At 44.6% G+C, this 17064-nt stretch overlaps 1 protein-coding gene and 1 pseudogene across 1 annotated transcript in view; one reads left to right on the top strand and one right to left on the bottom strand.

Moving 5' to 3' along the window:
* The window catches only part of LOC126268013 (dual specificity calcium/calmodulin-dependent 3',5'-cyclic nucleotide phosphodiesterase 1-like), a 1575562-nt gene that overhangs the window by 166148 nt on the left and 1392350 nt on the right, over positions 1 to 17064 (top strand). The window lies entirely within an intron of this gene.
* LOC126268276 (5S ribosomal RNA) lies at positions 16699 to 16822 on the bottom strand (annotated as a pseudogene).

The following is a 17064-nucleotide window of genomic DNA, read 5'->3' as shown; positions in this document are numbered from 1 at the left end:
CTACTTGGCAGAACTAATTACATACCGGGATAGTCGTCGGAATTGCTTTCGTTTCCCAAAAGATATAAATATTTCCATTTCGGAAAAGAAGCTCTGTTTTTCGCCAAGATGTGGAAGAAGAAGCTCCCTTACGTACTGGTTGTATCGAGTAAGATGTGGAGACGGCGGTTTGAAAGCCGACAGAAGTACGAGGAAGGGCGTCCCTTACCTGAGGGATCGCTACTCAAGCTACCTGGCGAAGGGGCAAGTGTGGCAAATGTCCGGCGTGGCAAATGTCCGACGTTCAATTTGTGGCGTGGTTTCTACGCCCCCCCCCCCCCTCACCCCCACACTTTTCGAGAGCTTTACAGGCATTCGCTGCACTCGGCAATTTTTCATCCCCGTGGAGGGCGCTTTCATCGCGTTAGCTCGTCCCGGCAGCTGAGCGAGATGCGGAATGCCGGCACACTCGTTCCATCAAGCGCGAGGGCCTCCTGGGGTCCTGCGAAAGGAGAGCGCGCCGACAAATCCTGGCGGAGAGAGCCGAAGCCGCTCGGCAGGAGGGGCGTGCCGGGCGGCGGAGGCTGAGCGTGGGTGGGGGGAGGGGACAGGGGAAAGGGTAGGTCAAACCCGCGGACTTACCTCTCTTGTGCTCCCGAAAACCGCCTGCTCCGGACACTAGCGCACCTCGCTGGCAGTGACAATGGCAAGTAACGCACACCGTGCACGATTACATTTCCGTTGACACTGATTTCATTCCAAATGGTCTACGGGAGTGTTCTCTGAGTCTCCCACTATCCAGACATTCGTAACCGGCTCAAATCGTTGAATGACTCAACACAATGATTACCTTGACGTAACAATGATGATAAGTTTTAGTGACGCAATGGCCGGACGAACAGACACTCCACAGTGGCCAATTACTGCTCCATCCGGAAGCCATGGTGCTTACAGCGGGGCTCACTGCAATTCTGGAGGGTCTTAAAATATCGACTGGATATACATCGGAAATTCCCGTTACAGACTTCTAAAACTTATAGAGGAGATTGTGTACATAATATTCCGAACAGGAACCCATGTCCGGAGCCGGCCGGGGTGGCCGAGCGGCTCTAGGCACTACAGTCTGGAACAGCGCGACCGCTATGATCGCAGGTTCGAATCCTGCCTCGGGCATGGATGTGTGTTATGTCCTTAGGTTAGTTAGGTTTAAGTAGTTCTAAGTTCTAGGAGACTGATGACCTCAGATGTTAAGTCCCATAGTGCTCAGAGCCATTCTAACCCATGTCCGGAAATGTATCGTTTCCATTCAACAAGGGTTTAATTCAGCCGTTTTACTCATCCACATGTGCATCAAGAACTGACTTACGCGTGACACAGTATAATTATTGGCTAACAATTCGAAAGAAAACATAACGAAACGTCCATTTATCATGTGAGCACATTTGTTTGTACTAACCCTTAAACATTACTTGTTTACAGTATTCAAAAACAAACAAAAAAAGCGGCATACTGTACGTACAGAACAGTGCTGAAACAGCAAGGTAGACGTTGACATCACGCGACCGTCTGGCGGTCTAACGTAGTACATGTCATCCTGTCTACCCTACCAGGGCACGCAAGCATGGAAACATTACGTTTCCGGACCTGGCTTCCTGTTCAGAATATTATTTACCCACTCCCCTTTATAAGCTCTAGAAATTTGTGCTCTGTAGCTACAATAATTATTTGGTCAGGCTCGGGTTCAGCATTGCTGTTTAAACGGAATGTTTTACGTCAGTGACAAAGACAATTACTAGGTGTACCGTATCATGGACTGTACAGCAGGACTATAGCTTCTTAACAAGAAAATCACCACACTGTGGGTAAAGAGGCACTATGGTATCAGGAGCAACGAAATTGTCGAAGCTCCCGCTAAAAGTGCCGTACACCACGGGACAAAGGCGTACGAACAGGTTCCTTACAGATACCTACTGAAAGATGTGGGGCAGCAGATCAGAACCTTGTGGAAAAATAAGTCGCGCCTTTCGTACCAACAAGAAGGAAGGCGTTTCGCAGCTGTATTACCACATATCTCTGCACGACAGTGTTCCTCCTGTGGTGCGTATCGCAGAAAGTTTCTAGTTACCATGTCCCCCCTCCGTTTTAACCATGGACGGTTCCGGCTGCACCTCTATCAGGCAAAACTGATTGATTCACTCCTGTGTTATTGCAGCACGGAGGAGGACATCGACCACATCATTTTTTGGCTGTCCAGTGCGATTGCAAGCGATAACCGAGTTGCTGCAGTGCTTGATGCGTAGTTACCAACTTCGAACCAGTGTGCAACCACTACTCGCAACGAATGATGTGTATCGCTACATAGTCGTACAGAATACTTTTTGGCGGATAAACTCATCATGATTTAACTATTCTGTAGAAATCAATGTAAATATTCTAAGTGAGCTTTGGCTATGTATTTGTGATGAATGTGATAATAAGTACATTTTAAATTGTAACGTATCGTGTATTGGAGGCTGGCTGAGTGGATAATGTCCGAAGTCCACAATAAAAATAAAAATTAAAGAAGTCTTTCGATTTTACGCCACTTCGAAAACTCGTTTGTCTTTAATCGACCTCAACTGTCCAACCGGGGAAAGGGGACCTACAGTTTACCGTGGAATTCGAACTACGAGTCGTTCCCGGCGACTCCTCACATCCTTGACAGCTGAAGGCCAGGTCAAAAGCAGACTGAAAAAATTTCCTTGATCCGGCAGAGCCGCAACTTCTCAATGTTTAGGCACGTGATTCGCCACTAGACTAGCGTGTCGAGCATTACATCGACAGATATAAAATATTTAAAAATTTTATCTTACTGACTTTGTTAAAATTTATGAACAGGTTTTATGGAGGCCACTATCATTCCCAAATCTGTGTTGTCCTGCTTAAATTACTTTATTTCTACACGGTGTCTCGAGCTATCACCTCATCAGCAAGAAAATGTGCCAATACAAAAGCAACGAAAGCTTTCATGCCCGGTATTTGCATATTGGCGAATTTAGTTTTGTGGTCATTAGGCCGTGATCCAACGCATGCTAGTCCTCTAAAATTTAGTCTCCCAATGTTGGACACGTCATCATAAGTTGCAAAGACGACGGCCTAATACTCATAAAACAAAACTGTAGAAACTTAATAATTTACACGGATAACTGATATATACATTATGACTTGTGAGTTTGTATCATAACAAGACACATAAATGATCGTATCTTTTGATTGAATCGACTTAGACGCTTTTTTGCCGCCAAGGAGCCGTATACCTTAGTATCTGTCACAGGGCTAGGTTTCAGCTTGGTACCTCTATCCGTTTCTGAGAGAAAGGGGTCTTAATAGATGGACAGCAAAGTTATACTATAAGGATTCCTTCATAGCCGGTTGAGGAAGCGGCCCTAAAAAGTACCAATCACGCCAACACCTGTCGTGAAACTTTTAACACAGCTGCTAAGGTTCAGTGACCGTGTCAGAATTGTATTGGAACAAATAAGCCCTCGGTCACAAATATTATGTCAAAATGGACCTGGTTTCGACGCTACTATGAGCGTCGTCTTCAGAATTAGACTAACTGTTCTAAAACATATTAGGTATATAGTACATTAATAAAATTAAAGTTTGTACTGAATGGAAAAGATGAAGTACTTACAAGTCACATATTAAAAAGGTCTAAGCCAGAAGGCGACGTCATGGACAGTTGTGAGATGGCGAGCCGCTAAGGGCTGCTTGTACTGTGAACAAGGATTGCAACGAGGTGACCGAGGGCTTATTTGTTCCAATACCTGTCGTGAAAGCCTGAACTGTGTGATCAAACGATTATATGGGGAGGTCGTGTCGAGAATAGGGAGACCATATAAATTCAGAAGCACAGAAACAATTTAAAATCAGTTTTTTAAAAAAAAGAGGAGGAGGATTGAAATTAGCCAATTTGGGGGCCTTATTGCTAAATAAAGCAAACAGCACCAACTATAGCCCACAGCAAGACCCTTAATACACATTGGCATACGTCCCAGATCGATCTCTGCGGTTATTTTACACAACGTTGTTTGTCTGTTAGCACTGACAATTTAACGTATTTGACGTTGCTCTCGGTAGTTAAGTGAAGACCAAGGGCCACTGCGTAGACCTTGGTGAGAGGTAATGCCTGAAATATGGTAGTCTCGGCACACTCTTGATGCTGCGGATCTCTGAATATTGAATCCGCTAACTATTTCCGAAATGGCGTGTCCCATACGTCTAGTTCCAACTACCATACCGCGTTAAGTATGTTAATTCCCGTCATGCGGCTATAATAGTGTTCCAAATATTTTCACGTGAATCATCTGACAAGGGAACCTCTCCATCGCACCCCCCTCAGATTTAGTTATATGTTGGCACAGTGGATAAGCCTTGAAAAACTGAGCCCGCAACTCGTGGTCGTGCGGTAGCGTTCTCGCTTCCCGCGCCCTGGTTCCCGGGTTCGATTCCCAGCGGGGTCAGGGATTTTCTCTGTCTTGTGATGGCTGGGTGTTGTGTGTTGTCCTTAGGTTAGTTAGGTTTAAGTAGTTCTAAGTTCTAGGGGACTGTTGACCGTAGATGTTAAGTCCCATAGTGCTCAGAGCCATTTGAACCATTTTTTTGAAAAACTGAACAGAGATCAATCGAGAAAACAAGAAGAAATTGTGTGGAACAATTAAAAAATATGCAAAATATACAAACTGAGTATTCCATGCACAAGATAGGAAACACCAAGAATAGCCGCACCTCCGGAGCGCCGTGTTCCCGTGGTTACCGTGAGTAGCTGCGAAACCAGATGTTCTTGGTTCAAGTCTTTCCTCGAGAGAAGAGATTAATTTTTCATTTTCACACAATTATCAAAGTTCAGGCACTCACATATAATCAACTTCGCGCTCCAAAATTCTAGGACATGTTCAGATTTCCTTGGGCATATGTAGGACTTGACGGTCTACACACCGAAAAATTTGAAAACGTTAAAAACATATGTTTTAACAGAGCACAGGGAAAACTGTGCGACTGTGAAACTGTTGCATTCATTTGTTGCAGTTTATGTCATAAACTCTTATATTTTCATCACTTTTTTGGGAGTGATTATCACATCCACAAGAAAACCTAAATCGGTCAAGGTAGAAGAATCTTTTTCCCCATTCGCCAAGTGTACAAGTTAGGTGGGTCGACAACATATTCTTGTCATATGACGCACATGCCGTCACCAATGTCGTATAGAACATATCAGACGTGTTTTCCTGAGCAGGAATCGGTTGACCTATGACCTTGCGATCAAATGTTTTAGGTTCCCATTGGAGAGGCACGTCCTTTCGTCTACTAATCGCACGGTTTTGCGGTGTGGTCGCAAAACACAGACACTAAACTAATTACAGTCAACAGAGACGTCAATGAACGAACGGACAGATCATAACTTTGCGAAAATAAAGAAAGTAAGCTTTTCACTCGAGGGAAGACTTGAACCATGGACCTCTCGTTCCGCAGCTGCTCACGCTAACCACGGGACCACGGTGCTCCTGAGCTCACACTACCCTTGATGTTGCCTATCTTGGGCATGGACTACTCAGTTTGCATATTTTGCTTATTTTTTCATAGTTCCACTTAACTTCTTCCTGTTTTCTCGATTGATCTCTGTTCAGTTTTTCAAGGCCTATCCACTGTGTCAACGTGTAACTAAATCTGAGGGGGGTGCGATGGGGAGGTTCACTTGTGAGTACGAATGTCAGCTCCCCCACATGCGCTGCCCTTTTATACCTTGTGTACGCGACACTACCGCCATCTGCATCTGTGCATAGCGCTTTCTCATGACTTCTGCCACCTCAGTGTGTGTATTGTTAGCAGTAACTGTGCCAGAACATATCCCTGACGCGCATTAACAAGCGTAGCTTTTCCCAGAATATCTCCACATTCAGAACAGCCCTTCATACTTTGGTAGTCGCACATAGGCCCGCCACTAGAATGTACTGCTCCATCGATTCTGCGTGCCCCAGAAACAGAGGCCTGGCGCAGCGCCCGCCTGGCAGAGGTCCCTCCCGGCCTCCGGGAGAAAGCTCTGAAAACGCCATTTATTTTGAGCTCCTTGGCCCGAGTGTGTTGTGTAGCACGAGCTGGAGCAAGGCTGCGCGCCCGCCAAGAAGCGCGCATTGTCTGCGCTTCCCTTGCTGCTGGCTGCTGGCTACTGGCTAGATGTTGGTGGTCGCGCACTGCGGGCGTGTCTGAGAGCTTGAGGTCGGGCGCTGGGCCAGTGGCGGAGTCACATCCGCCGTTACTTTCCTAAGGGCAGTTTCATGCTCCGGCAGGCGCGTCCGCAAGTTGCCCTGTTTTAAAAGTCGCTACTTCATTTTATTGACCCCGCCTGTGCTGCGTCGCATTGCAGGCGAATTGGCCCAATAACAGTTTTCATAAGCAACTTCAGGAGGAACGACCCGAAAGAAATACACTACTGCCCCATTAAAATTGCTACACCAAGAAGAAATGCAGATGATCAACGGGTATTAATTGGACAAATATATTATACTAGAACTGACATGTGGTTACATTTTCACGCAATTTGGGTGCATAGATCCTGAAAAATCAGTACCCAGAACAACCACCTGTGCCAATAACGGCCATGATACGCCTGGGCATTGAGTCAAACAGTGCTTGGATGGCGGGCACAGGCACAGCTGCGCATGCCGCTTCAACAGGATACCACAGTTCATCAAGAGTAGTGTGTGGCGTATTGTGACGAGCCAGTTGCTCGGCCATCATTGACCAGACGTTTTCAATTAGAGATCTGGAGAATGTGCTGGCCAGGGCAGCAGTCGAACATTTTTTGTATCCATAAAGGCCCGTATAGGACCTGCAACACGCGGTCGTGCATTATACTGCTGAAATGTAGGGTTTCGCACAGTGATCGAATGAAGGGTAGAGCCACGGGTCGTAACACATCTGAAATGTAACGTCCACTGTTCAAAGTGCCGTCAATGTGAACAAGAGGTGCCCGAGATGTGTTACCAGTGACACCCCATACCATCGCGCCGGGTGATACGCCAGTATGGCGATGATGAATACACACTTCCAGTATGCGTTCACCGCGATGTGCCCAAACACGGATGTCACCATCATGATGCTGTAAACTGAACCTGGATTCATCCAAAAAAATTACGTTTTGCCATTGGTGCACCCAGGTTCGTCGTTGAGTACACCATCGCTGGCACTCCCTGTCTGTGATGCAGCGTCAAGGATAACCGCAGTCATGGTCTCCGGGCTGATAGTTCATGCTGCTGCAAACGTCGTCCAACTGTTCGTGCAGATGGTAATTGTCTTGGAAACGTTGACTCAGGGATTGAGACGTGGCTGCACGATCCGTTACAGCGATGCGGATAAGATGCCTGTCATCTCGACTGCTAGTGATACGAGGCCGTTGGAATCCAGCACGGCTTTCCGTATTACCCTCCTGAACCCACCGATTCTGCTAACAGTCACTGGATCTCGACTAACGCGAGCAGCAATGTCGCGATAAGATGAACCGCAATCGCGAAAGGCTACAATCCGACCTCTATCAAAGTCGGAAACGTGATGGTGCGCATTTCTTCTCCTTACACGAGGCATCACAACAACGTTTCACCAGGCAAAGCCGGTCAACTGCTGTTTGTGTATGAGAAATATCTTGGAAATTTTCCTCATGTCAGCACGTTGAAGGTGTCGCCACCGGCGCGAACGTTGTGTGAATGGTCTGAAAAGCTAATCATTTGCATTTCACAGCATCTTCTTCCTGTCGGTTAAATTTCGCATCTGTAACACATTATCTTCGTGGCGTAGCAATTTTAATGGCCAGTAGTGTATGTCCTCTCTTCCCACTCTTTATTTGTAGATATAGCACTATATGTCATATTCTCACTCACCACTGTACGATGAAATACATGTATAGCGTATTAACCGAGAGCTGAGACTAAAAAAAAACAGTTACAGGTGACAGACGACTATCTGTAGCAGTGAATGCTGGGGTGTCGAAAATTCTTCCTTGCACGCTGTGCTTTTGGACCCCGGGCTGATGTTACAGCGAAGCGAGAGAAAGCTTGTATTATGAACTTGGGCTATAGTGTAAGGAAAGAAAGCGTAAAAAAACGATAGTAGCCATAGAAGATTCGATAATACCAGCTACAATAACGTTAAAGAAACAATAAAACGAAGTTCATTCCACCGAACTTGAACTATTCTCATTCATGTTTATAACAAAACGCTCTTCTGTCTCCTTTATAGCGCAGTCTAATTTCCACATTTGAGTTTCAACTTTTCCCACCACATATAGGACACATTTTGCCCACGTTTATGCAGTCGCTGTTCTTATTGGTTGTTCCAGTAGTTGCTTAACTTCCGACATGTTGTATGTTCTGTTTTTTGCTGCAACATTGCCTTTGATTCTGGCCCAAACTAGCTCGATGGCGTTTAATTTGCATTGGTACGGAGAAATTTGAAGACTAGATTTCCATGCATTCTTAGCCATTTTATCTATTACGTATTCGTTATCCGCTATTCTGTTTTACCGATTTCTAGCAGTTCTTTCTTCAAGATATCGTCTTTAAAAGCGATATTTTTATATTTCAGTCATATATCTCGCTTATTGGGTTGCGCATTAGGGACATTTCTTTTCGATGAGAATGGAATGGTGCGTTATCAGGAAAAACTCGGTTTCCGGAAGCCGCGGAAGAACATCTTGGCCTGCGTCTCGTGATCGTGCGGTAGCGTTCTCGCTTCCCACGCCCGGGTTCCCGGGTTCGATTCCCGGCGGGGTCAGGGATATTCTCTGCCTCGTGATGGCTGGGTGTTGTGTGATGTTCTTAGGTTAGTTAGGTTTAAGTAGTTCTAAGTTCTAGGGGACTGATGACAGTAGATGTTAAGTCCCATAGTGCTCAGAGCCATTTGAACCAAGAACATCTTGAAACCACTTCTCGAGCTGCTCAGTGTACATCTCCTCATGATAACCACCACTCTTATTGGATTCGAAAATCCGCATTCAGCTTTCGACAAAACCTGGTTTGCTCTCAATGTGTGTGATAATTGCCTGGTGGGCTCTTGTGCCTAGTGGATAATCCAAGGAGAAACGCTTATTTAGAGGGTTTTATGGCGTCATTTACTCCGGTATTACTTCGGACATGTCCTGAGTTCAAACATGTGTCGTCAAAATAGTATACGGGACTTCCTTCATCTCTCACTATTTTAATTTTTCCATAAAATGATGTCATCCCTGTCTATTATTACACTCTTGCGTCCACGACGAGTATATTTAAAATTTATTTCCTTTAATGATTTATAAAATGTACTTCTCCGAAAACTGCCCAAGTCTGAATCTTCGTAACGGCAGCTAGCACTTTGTCATTTGTTGGCAATTCGTTGCGAAAAAAGACTTAAGGTAATTTCCTTCGTACTGCATTTCTATCGAAGTCAGTAACACTTTCTGAAAGCTTGTGTCGTGACTTTTATTTTTCGGGAGACTGCAAAGAGTGTGTGGCCTTGTACGTACTTACCATACGATACACGGACGAATTATCAATATCTGCAGATGCAGCTGTTCTGAAAACGATATCGCTCATTGACTGCTCAGGATACAATAATTCCGTTTTACACACATTAAGAACCACGTGTTTCTCTGTAGAACTTTATGATTTTTTCTTTGATCGATTCGTGGGTGGATTCGAAACAGACAAGTCGATCATGCTCGCTGTGTCAGTGGAGGATGACACAATGATTTACTCGACGTGATACTAAAGGAGAAATGAGTGGACACAGAAACAGTGAATTATAGTGTTTACAAACAAGCTAATAATCCTTCATATGTGATGAATTTTACAGTCATGCACTAAAATCACACACTAATGACTTATACTGGCAACGAACACGGCCACACTAAACGAGCGCTCCGCTTACTGTTCACCTCTCGAGGGTAGCGCTGTGGTCAAGTATCTTAATGTGCTCTTACAGGCCGTCTCTCCTTTCGGCGAACGGCTTATAGTGCTCTTACACTTTCATAGGACATACATCTGTCTTGTATATTTATCCAGTGTTGGTAAGGACTGAAAGAGAAAAAGGTATTATATCGAAACATATCAGCATGCAATTAATCACAACGTCTGTGGGTCAGGCTGTACCAACCAAGAACGAAAGACAACAAGAAAGACAACACTGACCGTTAACAACTAATGCCAAAGCAAAACAAAGATGACAAACGTTACATGCAATCGATAGCGAAACATAAGTTAACAACAACGGATGAACAGGTAGCCCTAACTAGGGTCAATTAGTTTTTGCTTAAACTCTGTTTGGAATCTTGCTCCCACCCTGGTCAAACAACAGAACGGTAGAGATAGAGAATCTTGTTCACCCGTTACTGTTACATTGTCTGCTATTGGTCGTGTTTCATTGTGTAGTAGCATTAGTCGTTTACAGTTTGTGCTGTCTTTCAGAATACGCTGTCTTTGGGTTCTCGTTATCGTAGCCTCATCCGAGGTTTTAATACACTCAGGTGACACAAGTTATGGGATACCGATAAGCACATATGCAGAAGGCGGTAGTTTCGCGTACACAAGGTATAAAAGGCAGGGCATTGGCGGAGGGGTCATTTATAATCAGGCGATTCATGTGAAAAGTTTCCGACCTGATTATGGCAGCACGAGAGGAATTAATAGACTTTGAATGCCGCATGGTAGTTGCAGCTAGACGCATGAGACATTCCATTTCGGAAATCGTTAGGAAATTCGTTGCACCGCGATCCACAGTATCAAGACTGTGCCGAAAATACCACATTTTAGGGGTAGCCTCTCACCATGAACAATGCAGTATCCGACAGCATTCACTTAACGACGGCTAACGGTGGCGTTTGTGTAGGGTTGTCAGTGCCAACTGAGGAGCTACACTGCATGAAATAACCTCAGGAATCAATGTGGGACGAACAATGAACATGTCCGTTAGGACAATGATACGAAATTTGGCGTTAATGAGATATGGAAACAGACGACCGACGCGAGTACCTTTGCTGACAGAACGGCATCGCCTGCAGCGCCTCTCCTGGTCTCTTGACCATATCAGTTGGACCCTAGGCGACGGGATAACTGTGGACTGGTCAGATGTCTCCCGATTTCAGTTGGTAAGAGCCGACAGTAGGATTCGAGTGAGGTGCAGACCCCACGACGCCATGGAAACAAGTTGTCAACAAGGCACTTTGCAAGCAGGTGGTGGCTCCTTAACGGTGTGGATTGTGTTAAGGTAGAATAGGCTGAATCATCTGGCCCAACTGAACTGATCATTCACTGGAAATAGTTAAGTTTGGTTACTTGGAGACCATTTGCAGCCATTAATGGACTTCGTGTTCCAAGCAACGATGCAATTTTTATGGATGACAATGAGCCATGTAAGCGGGCAGCAGTAGTTCTCAATTGACTTTAAGAACATTCTGGTCAATTCGAGGGAATTATTTGGCCATCTTAATCGCCCGACATGAATCCCATCGAACACTTATGGGACATAATCGGGAGGTCAGCTCGTGCACAAAACCCTGCACCGGCAACACTTTCGCGATTCTGGACAGCTATAGACGCAGCATGGCTCAATATTCGTGCAGAGGACATCGAACGACTTGTTGAGTCCACGTCACGTCCAGTTGCCGCACTAGGGTGAGCAGAAGGCATATTAGTACGTATCCCATGACTTTTGTCACCTCAGTGTATATCGTGCGCAGTGATCTCTCGTTTCATTCGTGTCTTGAAAATGACGTGGAGTGTTTACCTGTCGAAATAACAGCTGTCGTCGAGGACGTCAACCATAAGCTTTTCGATAAGCTGTTTTAACGGAAGGGCCTGTGTTCGATTTATGGTTCCTGCTCAGTTTTTTTTTTTTTTTTTTTTTTTTTTTTGAGGTAAGAAGATCTGAAACGGAGTGCACGCAACCTCGTGAACTCAAGTGAAGATCTGCATGGATAAAGAAGCAGCCACTTTCTCCGAATGTCCCGTGACCATAGATCTCTCCTAGCACTACCTTGTACGCAGCAGTCTGCCAGTTGGAACAGGCCTTAAGCCTAATCCGTGAATGGTGTTTACTTGTTTACTTTTTTAAATTTGGAATGAACTTTGGTATCACATTTTTTACAAATTTATATTTTGTGCATCTGGAACAAGAGCTCACTGATGTTGGCGTGCTTACCATAGAAACTTGTTTGGGAATAAGAAACGAAATGTGACTTCTTGGCAGATCAGAGCCTTATTTCTAACGTGAATTAGGAACATGGGACCTTAGCCTTCAGTAAAAAATGTTCAAATGTGTGCGAATTCCTAAGGGACCAAACTGCTGAGGTCAACGGTGCCTAGACTTACACACTACTTAAACTAATTTAAACTAACTTATGCTAAGAACAAAACACACACCCTTGTCCGAGGAAGGACTCGAACCTCAGGCGGGAGGGGCCACGCAGTCCGTGACATGGCGCCCCAAACAGCGCGGCCATTCGGCGCTGCTACTTGGCTAGCACAAATGGCAGAGCACTTGGTCCCGAAAGACAGGATGTTTTAATCTGCCAGAAAGTGTAAAATCAGTTCACACTCATCTCCAGAGTGGAAATTTATTCTGAGAAGAAACAAAGAGTTTGTGGACTTTCAAATCCCACGTAGTTATTTCGTAGACCTACTTTCATTTTCTATCGCTCAGACATCTATTCGTCTGCAAAAGTCCAATTCAATTAAAAAGAAAACTTTCGTCTCGGTTTCCCCTGTAGATGATAGTAACATTCGCCACTGATGGCCAATAGAACACTGTCTAATCAAAAGTATCCGGACACCCCTGTGTAATACCGAACTGACTATTAGATGTCGAGAGACGTGGATTTGCCAGTATAAAAGGAAGAAGGGAGAATTGTGAGCTCACTAGAGAAGCAATAGCAGCAGAATAGGTTAGCTAGGAAAGGTCAGTGACTTCAAATGTGAACAAAATTGGATGTCACCAGAGTAACAAATCCGTCAGGGACATTTAAACCCTTATAGACCTGCCCAAATGGACTGTTGATTAACTTATTGTGATGTGTAAACACATCCTTCCCAGTTCCCGGGTGCTAGAAAGTGCTATCTGTAGTCTAGTAAGCATAATTGCTATGCGTATGGAGTTAAATAAAAAGAATGAGGTACAATGCTCTAAGAGTTCCTCACAAGCCACACATTTCTGTACCCATTTCTCAGCGACGCTTGAAATGGTGTAAACACCGACGCCGTTGGACAGTGACTTAGTGGAAACGAATGGAGAAATGAATCATGTAATACTCTGTGTCAATCCGATGGGCGGCTTTGGGTTTGCCGATGGCCTGGAGTACGTCATCTGCCATCATGTGTAGTGCCCATAGTGAAATAAGAAGGTGTGTCACATTATGGGGGTGTTTTCCGTGGATGGGGCCTTATCCTATTATTGTCCTTAAGGGAATGCTAAATACGGGAAGATGTGAAACCATTTTACATTATTGTGTACTGTGGACAATAGAGGAATAGTTCAGAGACGATGATGGCCTGCATCATCGTGGGAATGCATCCCGTCATAAAGCAGCATCTTTAAGATGAGTCGGAAGGTCTGCCCAGGGTGGATACTTGAACCCAATGGAATACGTTAGGAATGAGTTGGAACGTCGACTTCGTCCAGAGCCCATCGTCTAACAGCACCATCTTCTCTGGTTTCTGCTCTTGAGGAAGACTGGGCTGCCATTCCTCCACAGACATTCAGACATTTCATGGAATGTGTCCCCATCGGAGCCAAGCTGTCATAAAGGTAAATGGTGGAATACACACCTCATATTAGCGTTCACTAATACGCGTCCGAACACTTTTTATCAGCTAGTGAACCACATATTCAACCGTAATGACCAAGATGTCTCAAAAATTTTAGTTTTTGATTTATGGCTTTCATCATTTTTAGTGTACATTTATCACATGAAAGATGAGACTGCGGAAAATTTTGGATCATTTGGTAAACTTTTAGCAATTTGCTGACTGCACCAACCATTTAGCAAGAGAAAACTATCGAAGGTTCATAAAATGTTAAAACTAGTTACAGGTGCCATTCCTGTCATAGCTAGCTTGAGAGAGGTGTAAAAGGTTACATAACACAGAACGTAAAACAATAAGTGGGAAAGAAAGAGAAGAGAAACTAAATTGCACTCGTAAAAAGATTAGGCATAAAATGTCATACAGCTGACAGAGGGAAATAAAAAAATTAGTTGGCTTTTTCAGAAAATATTTTAAAATGATCAATTTAAAATATATTTTGCAAAAGGCGTTTGTTTATATACTCTCTCGATAAAACTGTTGCACTCATCAAGTTATTTAATGCACTGACATGGCAATGGACTCGTGTTTGGGAGGACAGCGATTCAAAAGCCCGTCCGACAATCTAGGTTTACGTTTTCGGGGGTTCCCTTGGTCGCTTAATGTAAGTGCGCGGACGGTTCTCCGGAGAAGGATACTGCCAATTTTCAAAACCCATCCTCTACAATTCGAGTTTGGGCTGTATTTCTAATGATCTCATCGTAATCGGGCGGTTAAACGCTGATTTCCCTCATCAGAACACATTTTAATTTTTCGTTCATTCGATTTTACAGAAATGTTCCAGCCACACTGCATATCTTCAGAAGCAATTCGGTTCGACTCTAGAATGTATAAGCCGGACCCAACACTGTCTGAGGTACCGGTTTTTCTGGGGTGAGCTAGTATTTGTATGGCGAAAGAAACGTTCTCGCAGAAGACGTCTTTCCTTATGGAACTTGTACAAGTCTCTCTCTCTCTCTCTCTCTCTCTCTCTCTCTCTCTCTCTCTCGTCAGCTGACAGTTGGATGCAAATCAGTGAAAACAAATGATTAAAGACTGAAAATGTGGAAACATTTACATTTATTGTTTCAGTATGTCATCAATACAAATATAAATCCCTGGGTCTGTTTTATTGGGCATAGACGTGAGTCAGTAATTGATGAAGTGGAGCAGGAACGGTGGAAGGATGGAGGGGAAGGGGGGGGGGGGGGGAAGAATAAGTGTTTCATCTCACCATTCAGCAGAGTCAGTTTTGCACGATGAATGTGTGTGCAGTAGATGTGACGTCACTGCGAGACGTCAATAAACCTTCTTTGGTTGTGTAGATGGAATCCAAGTTGACAGCCAGCAGATTTCATCTCCCAACTCTCCCGGGCATTTTGACTCGTTCCTTTTTACACGCTGGCTGACTTAATCCTTCAGGTATACTGCTGTAGGCGACCAGCACGGAGTTCTTGTGCTTGTATATTCCAGTGGCCATTGTCTGCAGTGATTGTATCATTGAGGCAGCATTAGCGTAATATTAGGTGGCTAAGGCCAGACAAGGAAGTGCAGTTGAATGCTTAAAGATTCAGTCATCAGACTGTCACTTTCTATTCCTGTCCACTGACTGGCTTCTCACCATTCCATCTGATTTCTCTGACTATCCGCAGGCTGAGACTTTGCTTCCGTTTGGCCGTTTTGTTGCTCTTCTCCCTCATTCTATCCACTATGGCACTGAATTTTTCTGACATCTTTCTCATTGGCGTGCTCAATTTCCAATTCCACCGAATGAACGATCGACACTGTATAACCACGCCTCCCAGGCAGATACAGCGTGAAAATTACTGAACTTGCGGCAGCTGGCGTATAACCCGCAAACTACTTCGCTGTGTTACTTCACACTGCGGGCTGTAGCTCCCTAGCACACTCCTCCAAGTGTCTATCTACTTACCAGAGTTGTCAACATACAGCCCACCAACAACAAACCCACTTGTTTGCAGTGAGAATACCTGTGCTTTCCTCAAGTGTCCTCAGGCGCTTGTGAGTTGGAGACGCCTATCTTGCTGTCGATCAGACTCTAAATGGGGTGACATTTTCCGAATGAGGCAAAAACTTCGGTGGAGCTCTATCTCTGTCCGACTTTTGGGAAAAATTTAATATGCTAGTTGCTTGTTTAATCTCCCCTTTTGTTCTCACATCTGACAGTGAAGTATTACCAAGTCAATAATGGATTATTAATTACCCTTCTATATAAAGGGTGAATCAGGAAGGAAGTTACGTTCCTCGATTGGTGATCGAATTAGTGATTCTGAACAAAGAACTTCGTATGGACATACGCCTTTTCCCGAATGGTTTCCTAGGTAGAAGACATTTGCTATCACTTTTGTAAGTTATTCTTGAATAACCAGGAAACCACATGGTCCAACGAGAAAGTGTCGCACTACAGAATTAAACTGCATTAAATTTCTTACAAAAATGTCACATTCAGTTTTTCTCTGGGACTAATAGTTTGTGCCAAGAGAGCGCAAGAATACTGAATAACTCACGCGTCACCCATGCCCTGCAGCTTAGGTAGTTTTTGCAGGCCAATCTGAGGCAGTTTTCCGACTTGAGACACCAAGTGTCCGGTATCAAAATGTTCGTCTCTACTTGTTTTACACCACTGTGGTACACTGTAAACAATTAACTCCTCCCGCACAGGCCATGGAGGCCCATGGTATCGACTGACCGCCGTGTCATTCTGAGCCCACAGGCATCACTGGATGCGGATATGAAGGGGCATGTGGTCAGCACATCGCTCACCCGGTCGTAAGTCAGTTTACGAGACCGGAGCCGCTACTTACCCATCAACTAGCTCCTCAGTTTGCCTCACACGGGATGAGTGCATCACGCTTGTCAACAGCGCTAGCGCTCGGCAGATCGGATGGTCACCCATCCAAGTGCTAGCCGAGCCCGACAGCGCTTAACTTCGGTGATCTGACGGGAACCGGTGCTACCACTGCGGCAAGGCCGTTGGCTCTGTAAACAATTGCATTGTTTAAATAATATAGAAAATAAATAACAATGTACATTCGAAATAGGGCATACACCCATATGACGTTTTTTGTTCAGAATCACTATTGTTATCATCCCTCAAAGAATGTAACTTTCGCCCTGACTCATCCTGTATATGTATATACGAAGAACTATTAATAAACGGTATCCTGCACTTCGATCATGCTCTTCTGAAGATGATAGGGGGCATTTGGTAGACCCAATG

This window comes from Schistocerca gregaria, chromosome 4 (genome assembly GCF_023897955.1).
Source record: "Schistocerca gregaria isolate iqSchGreg1 chromosome 4, iqSchGreg1.2, whole genome shotgun sequence".
Lineage (NCBI taxonomy): Eukaryota > Metazoa > Arthropoda > Insecta > Orthoptera > Acrididae > Schistocerca > Schistocerca gregaria.
Note: the sequence above shows the minus strand (reverse complement) of the source record. Positions and strands in the feature narration are given on the sequence as shown.